At 37.1% G+C, this 9094-nt stretch overlaps 2 long non-coding RNA genes across 3 annotated transcripts; both read right to left on the bottom strand.

The window, feature by feature from the left end:
• Positions 1-265: 265 nt before the first annotated feature.
• On the bottom strand, positions 266-2102 carry LOC311080637. Its single transcript, XR_014605666.1, has 2 exons — positions 2054-2102; positions 266-363 (listed from the first exon to the last, which is right to left on the bottom strand). It is a non-coding gene; the product is annotated as an uncharacterized lncRNA (long non-coding RNA).
• Positions 2103-2851: 749 nt separating this feature from the next.
• LOC311081861 lies at positions 2852-5416 on the bottom strand. 2 transcript variants are annotated; one of them, XR_014606027.1, is made up of 4 exons: positions 5151-5416; positions 4603-4690; positions 3851-3947; positions 2852-2943 (listed from the first exon to the last, which is right to left on the bottom strand). It is a non-coding gene; the product is annotated as an uncharacterized lncRNA (long non-coding RNA). The 2 variants fall into 2 exon arrangements; XR_014606028.1 differs by lacking the exon at positions 5151-5416 and adding an exon at positions 4945-5068.
• Positions 5417-9094: the final 3678 nt, after the last annotated feature.

The raw sequence follows: 9094 nt of genomic DNA, 5'->3' as shown, positions 1-9094 counted from the left end.
AACCTTTTTTGCCATCCTAAAAACAGTAAAGAATAGCAAAAAATTTCCAATATTGAATTTCCAGTTTGGCCATTTCTAACTATTGACACACTATTGTTATTATTGACGTATAATTATAGGACTTGTCCCCCTCAATGTCTATGTACATATATACAGCCCTGGAGTTACTTGACTATCCAATATGAAAAAAGTATGCTATACTGACATTGAAAAATATCTTCTTAATTTTGTGTGTAACTGTCTCTAGTATAATGAACAGACACAATTCAAGTTAAGACATTTTAATGACACCAGAAAGAACTCCAGGAGAAAAGGGATCAAAAAGGAACAGCAACAATGTAGAGAAGGATTCTTCCTGGCAACCTGTAACAGAGGGAAAAACATTGAGAAAAAGCAGTTAGGACTAAAGCTAAGAATAAAATTGTCATTACACTGGATAATATAATTAAAAATCTAACAACAATCAAAGGTACATCAGCTGGCAAACCATTTAATAGTTTAATAGGTTTAATAGTCTATTTAAAGGGAATGATTGTGGTGGTGAGTTTGCTCAAACTACGGCAGCGATACAGCGAATAGTTGTTCTAAAAGACGGCGCCGTCCGCGGAGCGCTTTCAAAGGCCAGTGAAAGCATACTGTCAGTTAAGTTGTAAGTAGATGCTAACTGTTTCTCATGGGTTCGTATGGTATTTTAAACATTTACAGGGGTAAGTCTGTGATTTTATTGCCATCCGAATCCATAATGTCAGTGTTTTTTTCTCACCCAACCCGCGTACATTTCTGAATTGCTTCTTTTATAAAGAACACCGCTTTCTCATAACGCAGTGAAGCAGCCCCTGCACGAGTGAATAATTGATTCTCGAGCCACCGATATCAGCAGATTCAGCAGCATCGCCACGGGCAGCACCGGGTAACGTCACACATAAGAAGGAATATCTTTAGCAGCTTTCTAAGGTATGGTTCGGGGAACACGCCTATAAATGGTATACCTTTAGTTAAGTTATACCTTAAGAGTCTTCGTAGCACGCTAAGAGACAACGTTATCGGGAAACCCAGCCCAGGTGTTTATGATTGAGACACTGAATTAATTGGTTTTAAAAGTGTTTGAATTAATGATTCAATTGAGTATCTTTTTTTTAAAATAGACTGGAACATGTTATTCTGATGTATGTTATCGTGATCTCCATTTTAAACAAAACAAAAACGATTTTAAACCAAATAGATTCTCAGTTTATCCTGAATTAGGGGCCGTTCACATATCGCGTCTAAAAACGTGTGGAAAGCACTTTCTCTTTCTTTCTACAAGCGCTTGCGCTCCCGTGGCGTCTGTCGTTGCTATGCAACCATGAACTGCGCTCTCCATGATGACGAGGAAGTATCAGCAAAGGATTAATTGATTTCTAGCCCTTGCATTAGCTTTACTACTAGATATATTTATGGAGATGAGAAATAAAAACTCGCCCTGTACAGCTATGATCAGCTGTTCAGACGAGTTTTCTATGTTGTTACGGAAAGGCCAAAGCTGATCGGTTGGTTTTTGTCACATGACCTGCGGTGCGCTTGTGGCATTCTGAAAAGTTGAGATGTTTTCATCTCGTTGTGGCATATGTGCGCCTGGAAAAACGAGCACGCTGCATCGCATGTGTGTCACTTCTATTATGGTATTACCGGTGTTGTCACACTTGATTAACTGGTGGGGAAATATCGGAACGTATGACTTACAGAACAACCTAAGAACGTTTCGGGAAACACGTATTAACGATAAGGTACAGCTTAAGGTATAACTTAGGAACGACGTAGCGTTAAGAAGGTTTTGGGAAATTCAGCCCTTATCATAATTAATAACGTGTTTCCTGAAACGTTCTTAGTGTTGCGCTTTTATTGAGCAGGTCATGCAATAACATAAGTTAGTTATTTACACCAATAATGTGATGCGGCTGCTGGGCAATCTGGTGAGTTTTGGAGGTGGAGCATTGAAGAAAGGGGTGTGTTTGTTTGGGTTCATTCCAAATATCAACAGTGTCCAACAGCGTTTTTGAAATATCGCCTTCACCCCACCTTAATATCTGGCAGTTTTTTTTTATGTCCATCTATAGTTGCCATCATCTGAAGTCTTCATCAAGTCAAGTCAAGTATATTTGTATAGCGCTTTTCACAATACAGATTGTATCAAAGCAGCTTCACAGTATTAAATTAAAATAATACAACAAGGTTTGTTTCTAGTGGAAAAGGCTGATCAATAGTATTATTGATTAATTAAATTAAATTAAATATCCCCAACTGAGCAAGCCAAAGGCAACAGTGGCAAGGAACCGAAAAACTCCATCAGGTGACCTAATGGAGAAAAAAAAAAACTTGGGAGAACCCAGGCTCAGTCGGGGGCCAGTTCTCCTCTGGCGTTTATGAACTAGAGGCCGGATTGTAGTTTGAACTGTAAGATTAAAAATATTATATAAATGCCTGGCTGAAGAGATGCGTCTTTAATCTAGTTTTAAACTGGGAGAGCGAGTCTGAGCAACGAACAGTATCAGGAAGGCTATTCCAGAGTTTTGGAGCTAAATGTGAAAATGCTCTCCCTCCTTTGGTGGATCTGGATATCCTAGGTATGACCAAAAGCCTCGAATTTAATGATCTTAAAGAGCGCGATGGATTATAGGGCGATAGAAGATCCGTTAAATAGACTGGAGCTAAGCCGTTTAGGGCTTTATAAGTCAGTAGCAATACCTTGTAATTAATACGGAACTTTATAGGTAACCAATGCAGTGATGATAAAATTGGTGTTATATGATCATATTTTCTTGATCTAGTAAGAACTCTAGCAGCTGCATTTTGGACTAACTGTAGCTTACTTCGTGAGTGTTTGCATCATCATCTGAAGTCTTCACAAGTGAGGCTGGATCCAAACTGGAGCTGCTATAATCTCTAGTGAACTTGCTGAGCATCCTGAGATAGAAACAGGGAAGCAACAGGAGAAAGATTAGCATAGCTGCAGTTCATATTATTTCAGGCAAAAGATGATCATGTGCACTTTTTACTATTTCATCACATATTAACTGTAAAACAAGATTATGAGATGTGTTAATTGAATGCTTGGCTAAAGAGATGTGTCTTTAGTCTAGATTTAAATAGGGAGAGTGTTTCTGAGCCCCGAACATTATCAGGAAGGTTATTTATGAAAGTAAAAGAGTAGCAAAACTCGAGAGCATAAAGATGTGAATTTGAGAACTTGTCCCCTGTAAAATACAAGTCCAAAGTTGAATTTAGAGATTTGCACTCGCAGAACGTGACTTAACGCATAGACAGTGATATAAAAATAAATAAATGATAACTCTGTAAACACCATACTAATTAAAAATAGACTACTATGTACAGTTAAGCGTTTTCCTCACATAGAAAACTGGTAGAAAACGCTTAAAGGTCCCATGGCATGAACATTTCACTTTATGAGGTTTTTTAACATTAATATGAGTGGCTATGGCTATGGTCCCCCAGTGGCTAGAAATTGTGATAGGTGTAAACCAAGCCCTGGGTATCCTGCTACGCCTTTGAGAAAATGAAAGCTGGTAATAATCATAAATGTTTATTGAGCGTCAAATCATCATATTAGAATGATTTCTGAAGGATCATGAAGCTGTGATGCTGAAAATTCAGTTTTGATCACAGGAATTAATTACATTTTACAGTATATTCACATAGAAAACAGTTATTTAAAATTTGTTATATTATTTCACAATATTATTGTTATTAATGCTGTCTTGGTGAACATAAGAGACTTCTTTCAAAACATAATTTTTTTACCAACACAATTAGTGTATGTTTGACATTAGTGTATGTTTGAAGTTTTACTTACTAATCATATGGTTCATAGCGCCTTAGAGATGATGATCCGAGATGATGATCCGCCCAACTCTGCTACGGTGGAGGCCAGGGCATCAACGCTGAAGGATCTAGGAACACAACAAACCATTTGTCACAGAGCCAACAATATTATTATATAATGCCAGGTTTATTACAAGTAAGAAGCTATAGCTAAGATATATTATATATAAGCTACAGCAGAGGTGAAATGCTTTTCTGAGATGAGTTTTTGAATCTATTTGACCTGCATCTGGGCATGGAGTACCTACGGCCTGAGGGAAGTAGCTTGAACTGGCAGGACAAAGGATGACTAGGGTCAGCTGCCTTCTTTGCCACTCTGTTGGAGTAAATGTGTGAGAGAGGGGGAAAGTTAATGCCTGCAATCTTGCTACACGTCTACATAAAATCAAAAAAAGATTAGAGAGTATTGTTAGGACAAGGAACCAAACCAGCAGATAAAACAGAAGGTTAAAACAGACTCAATAAAACAAGAATAAAACATTCTCATCAAAGTGGGGTCAATGTTAAAATTCCTCAGTCTACGGTAAAAATACATTCGCTGCTGGGCTTTGGCACAAACAGCATCAGTGTGTGATTCAAAACATAGCTTACTATCCATTATTGTGCCAAGGTACTTGTATTCTTGTACTATCTCAATAGGTTGGCCATCAATGATAGTGAGGGGAAGAGGGGGGCTCTGTTTCCTAAAATCAATAATTAATTATTTAGTTTTGGATTTCCTACCTGTATTTCCTACTTCTCCGGCAGCAGCTTTCTTCAGAAATGTTGAAGTCGTGGAGCTTTCCCTCTGTTATGGGTTATTTTGTTGCTGCTGAAATCACAGAAATTTTTTTTTATCAATATTTGTTTACCACTGAGCTAAGTTAGTTTCAACCAATTTTCTCACTCCATGTAAGTGACGTCACCGATTACATACGTTTATGTTTACGTTTGTGTAAAATAAATTAGCTCACTTCCAAGTAAAACCTTTACAAAACCTCTCATATACACATAAGAGGTGATTAAAAGGCCAAACTTTCATAAACAAAAGCTCAACCGAGTTGACATTAACTTAGCTTAACTTACCTCTTCTGAAAACGGTTGAGATGCTAATGGACTTTTTCCGAAGACACAAAACCATGTCTATAAAAGTAAATATTCAACATAAGCGTATCAATTACAAGTAAGAGAAGTGTCAAGAACAGTTGTGTGTATTATCCGTGTGATTTTAGAGACTAATATCACCTGAAAGCAGTGAAAACAACAGCGAGAGAGGGAGTTTTCCTGCTTACCAGTCGCAGTGGTCCCACGGCGTTTCCATGGCAACTCTGCGCCGCGGCCGCTCCAGTGTTTGAAAGCGACTTGAAAGTTCACGCGCACAACGCAACATCGGCCTCCCGTATAGTGGGCCGACCAAAAGCCGACGTAACGGAGCTGGGAAATAGAGCACTGACTGACAAGAGATCTGCCTACGCCTGGTCGACGCCTTTGCGATGTTATAGGGAGGGAGGCCGACGCTCGATGTTGGGCCAACGTCGGCCCGACGTACGTGTGCTATCTGGGTGGTCATTAGCGAACCCCTTAAGTGTTACCGGCCCGCCGGCGGGCCCTCCAAATCCAATCCATATTTAAGACAGCAGCCTAATACCCTATACTAAACCTAAACTATATATCATTTGAAAGCTTACAATCTCTAGTTTTCATATTTGGTGACTGATTTATTTTTTATTCATTTGATTGTTATAATTTTTTATTCATTTGACTGTTATTGTTATTTTTTATTCATTTGACTGTTATTGTTATTTTTATTACTAACAAGACATATTACATACATGTCGTGTTCGAGAAAAGTAATATTGATGTAATCTTTGTGAGATCATACCCACAAACGCAGAACTTTGTGCTTGGTGATACACTTTACTAAAAGAAAATATTATGGAGGTCTTTTTTCAATCTGTAATTATACCATGTTTATATATTAATAGTATGATTCCATGGTGCTTTAATGTTTTAATGTTTGTTTGTTTGTTATTAACTAATACCCTTTTAACTAACATATCAACATCCTGCACAAATTAAAGAAACGTATGAGGTAAGGATGACTCTGACCCCAAATAAACAGATAATGGAATGTTCACAATCTACAGTATATTAGTTATTCTCCTACTTAGCGTGTGTGTAAATAGTTGTGCTTAAATCTTTGGGTGTATTTTTTACAAACCAACATATTTGTCACACCGTAGCGATGCATCACGGTCTTGTAAAGCCAGACTAACTTTAAAACATCATCTTTATACGGGAATCACATGCGTCCAAAACATTTGTGTAAGATTCAAAAGACCAAATCATTAGGGGAGACAACAAACAGACCCCATTGTGAAAAGTGACCGTTCAGCACAGTGTCTGAGCCGAAATGACATACATTAGAGGTCCAAGATGGGGTCCAGACTCCTCCCACTAACACACCTCTCAAAGCTGAGAGGTCAATCTCGATTTAAGGACGTCCGTAAAATGACATCACTCATCTGGGATTACCTCTCCCTCAGTGTGACAGAGTTTAAAAAGGAACACAAACACGACAAGAGTCAAGAGATACTTGTGGTTTTTACAAATCAGATTATCTACGATGGCAACGGCTGCACCCCCGAAAACACCTGAAAGAAGGATTACCGATGCTCTGGAGGATTTGACTTTAGCTCCACGAAAAAACCGAGAAGCGCATGGACCATGCTTAACGCGATTTCTTCACGAGCCGGCAGATTCTGTGAAATATACTTTTCACTTGTCTGAAGGACGTGCGTGTACATATGATTATGACAAAATCAACAGAGAAGTCAGATTTTTTAACGTGGATAACGACGAGCGATTCACCACAAATTCCACGGATGATCCGGCTTTAAAATTCACTGAAAGGGATTGGATTTTATTCTATTCAAAAGTATGGCGAGATTTGCAAGACGGTATGGACATGCCTCTTTTTATTGGTGAATGGGCTGGATTAACCATGGGTACAAGATACCGAATTTTGGCGGACCAGATAAATAAACACCCAGACGACTACGTTTACATTCTGTGCAGTGATTTTGGAAAGAACGCAGAATACTCGTGGCCGATATCTGAAAAAGACCATTTAAAATGATATGATCTGAAATTCATGTTCCAATAGAAGGACCTAGCGGTGATGGATGGGATTTTTTCAAAGATCAATCAGTTTTTCCAGTGGACCAATGCGTATGAACGCTATACCAACATTAGAGTGAAACTTTTCCACCCTGAGTGGGCCACGCCCAGTAGGCGAGGTATTCACATAACGCTGCCTACTCTGTACAAGCATTAAGACACCACTCTCTGGACTATATGGTTCATTCAAACGCATCGTGTCTCAAGGAGCTGACTCTTCTTCATCATCATCATTCCAACCCCCTGGGAACTACTGACGGATACATACCAAGTGGATTAACGGATGCGGCAAATGGATTACCTCAGAAAAGCATTGAATGGATATCATAATTTGACCTTCCTCACATGCTATGGTGTGGTAAAACATGCACCAATCAACAGGCCCCAGACACGTCTGGAGAGAGATTTTGAAACGTCTGAAATTTAATTTTTTTTTGTGGATAATAGACTATATAATTTGCCAACGTAACCTACTTTTTTAAAAATCTGTGTATAAATTTACCTTTGTTTGGACAATATATAATTTGTCCTTGAGTGTTTTGTAAAATGAATAAAAATGTTTGTAAAATGATTTTATATTTTAGGTGAATACATCATGAAAAATATTTTTTGTCATCTGAACAATGTATATTTTACCCCATGTGTGTAATCATATGCTTTTATATATATTCTGAAATAAAAATAATGTACAACTTTGTAACATGATTCTTATTGATTGAAATCTCATAGCATCTACATGGCAGAACTAATGACAACAATTAAAACAGACTGTGTTACAGGAATATGGTGTAAGATTATCTGATAAAGACGTAAGTGATTGGCTGCTCAGCACCCATAAAATATAAAAAATGAATTGTGTTGTGTATTACGGAAAGGATCGGCAATTCCAATCAGATCTGACCTTGTACATGCATTCTCTAAAGAGAACATCAATATTAAATATATCCTAACTATTATTGATATTTTCTTGAAATGTGGCTGGACGATGTGTTACGAAATAAATCCACGTCTGAAGTAACTAAGGCCTTTTTTTATTTTTTTATATAGCCTACCTGTAAAGTTACGAACAAATGAGGGTATAGAATTTTTAATAAACACATATCTTCCTAGTGTTGCACATACATAGTTGACAATATGTCTATCTTTTTCAAAACATAGTCTCAAAATCATAATTAATGTATTTTCATTGTACGAATCAGATTTAAGAACGAAGCAATGCACACTACGACTCAGACTACGCTTGACTGACTTTTATCTTACCTTAGCAAATTGTCACCCTATAAGCCCTATGACATTTTGAACAAAATTTTACATTTTACTTTCACCAGGTACTTGTGATGTTTTATGTGAATTGTAGCAGAAGATATCTATCTAAGACAATCAGAGCATTTTTGTTTTGTTCAATGTAAAATAATAATAATAATAAAAAATAATATAAAATAAAAACGTATTCAGGGTGGTGATCATTGTTATTTATTAAAGAAGACTGTAATTTCATTGTGTTAAAATACATCAGTCTTATAGAGTTTTATTCATTTTGTAAAATGTTAAAACAGCAATGAAATAAGTTAACACTAGAAGAACTACCGGAATTCCATAACAGCTAGAACGGCCATAGGTCAGTTTCGAGCCTACATCACAGTTACGTCACAGCGCTACCTGCTGACAAAACGTATGTAAAACTGGAAGTGACCAATACAAACCAGAGCAGATCTGGCTACATAATAAGAAAACTTAAATTATTATTATTATTGTTATTAAATATCATCATAGCATGTTATTGAGACATGAGAATCGGCGAAGTAGCCTACTGACACCATTTTTAAATTTTATTGCATATTATTATGATTGATTGTGACTATAACAGTTATGACAGTTACTTTTTGAATAACCTGGTAAGAAAGGGTAATCAATAGGTTAAAAATTAATATGATGTATCATGATTGTTTATTTTATAGTAAATATTCACATCATTAAATTTCCTACGTAATGTCACTTTTTAGGCCTACTATCGGTTAGACGTGTGTAGAAGTCAGACCACTCATCCGGAGATAGC

This window comes from Abramis brama (genome assembly GCF_963993115.1).
Source record: "Abramis brama genome assembly, chromosome: 4".
NCBI classification, from domain to species: Eukaryota; Metazoa; Chordata; class Actinopteri; order Cypriniformes; family Leuciscidae; genus Abramis; species Abramis brama.
Note: the sequence above shows the minus strand (reverse complement) of the source record. Positions and strands in the feature narration are given on the sequence as shown.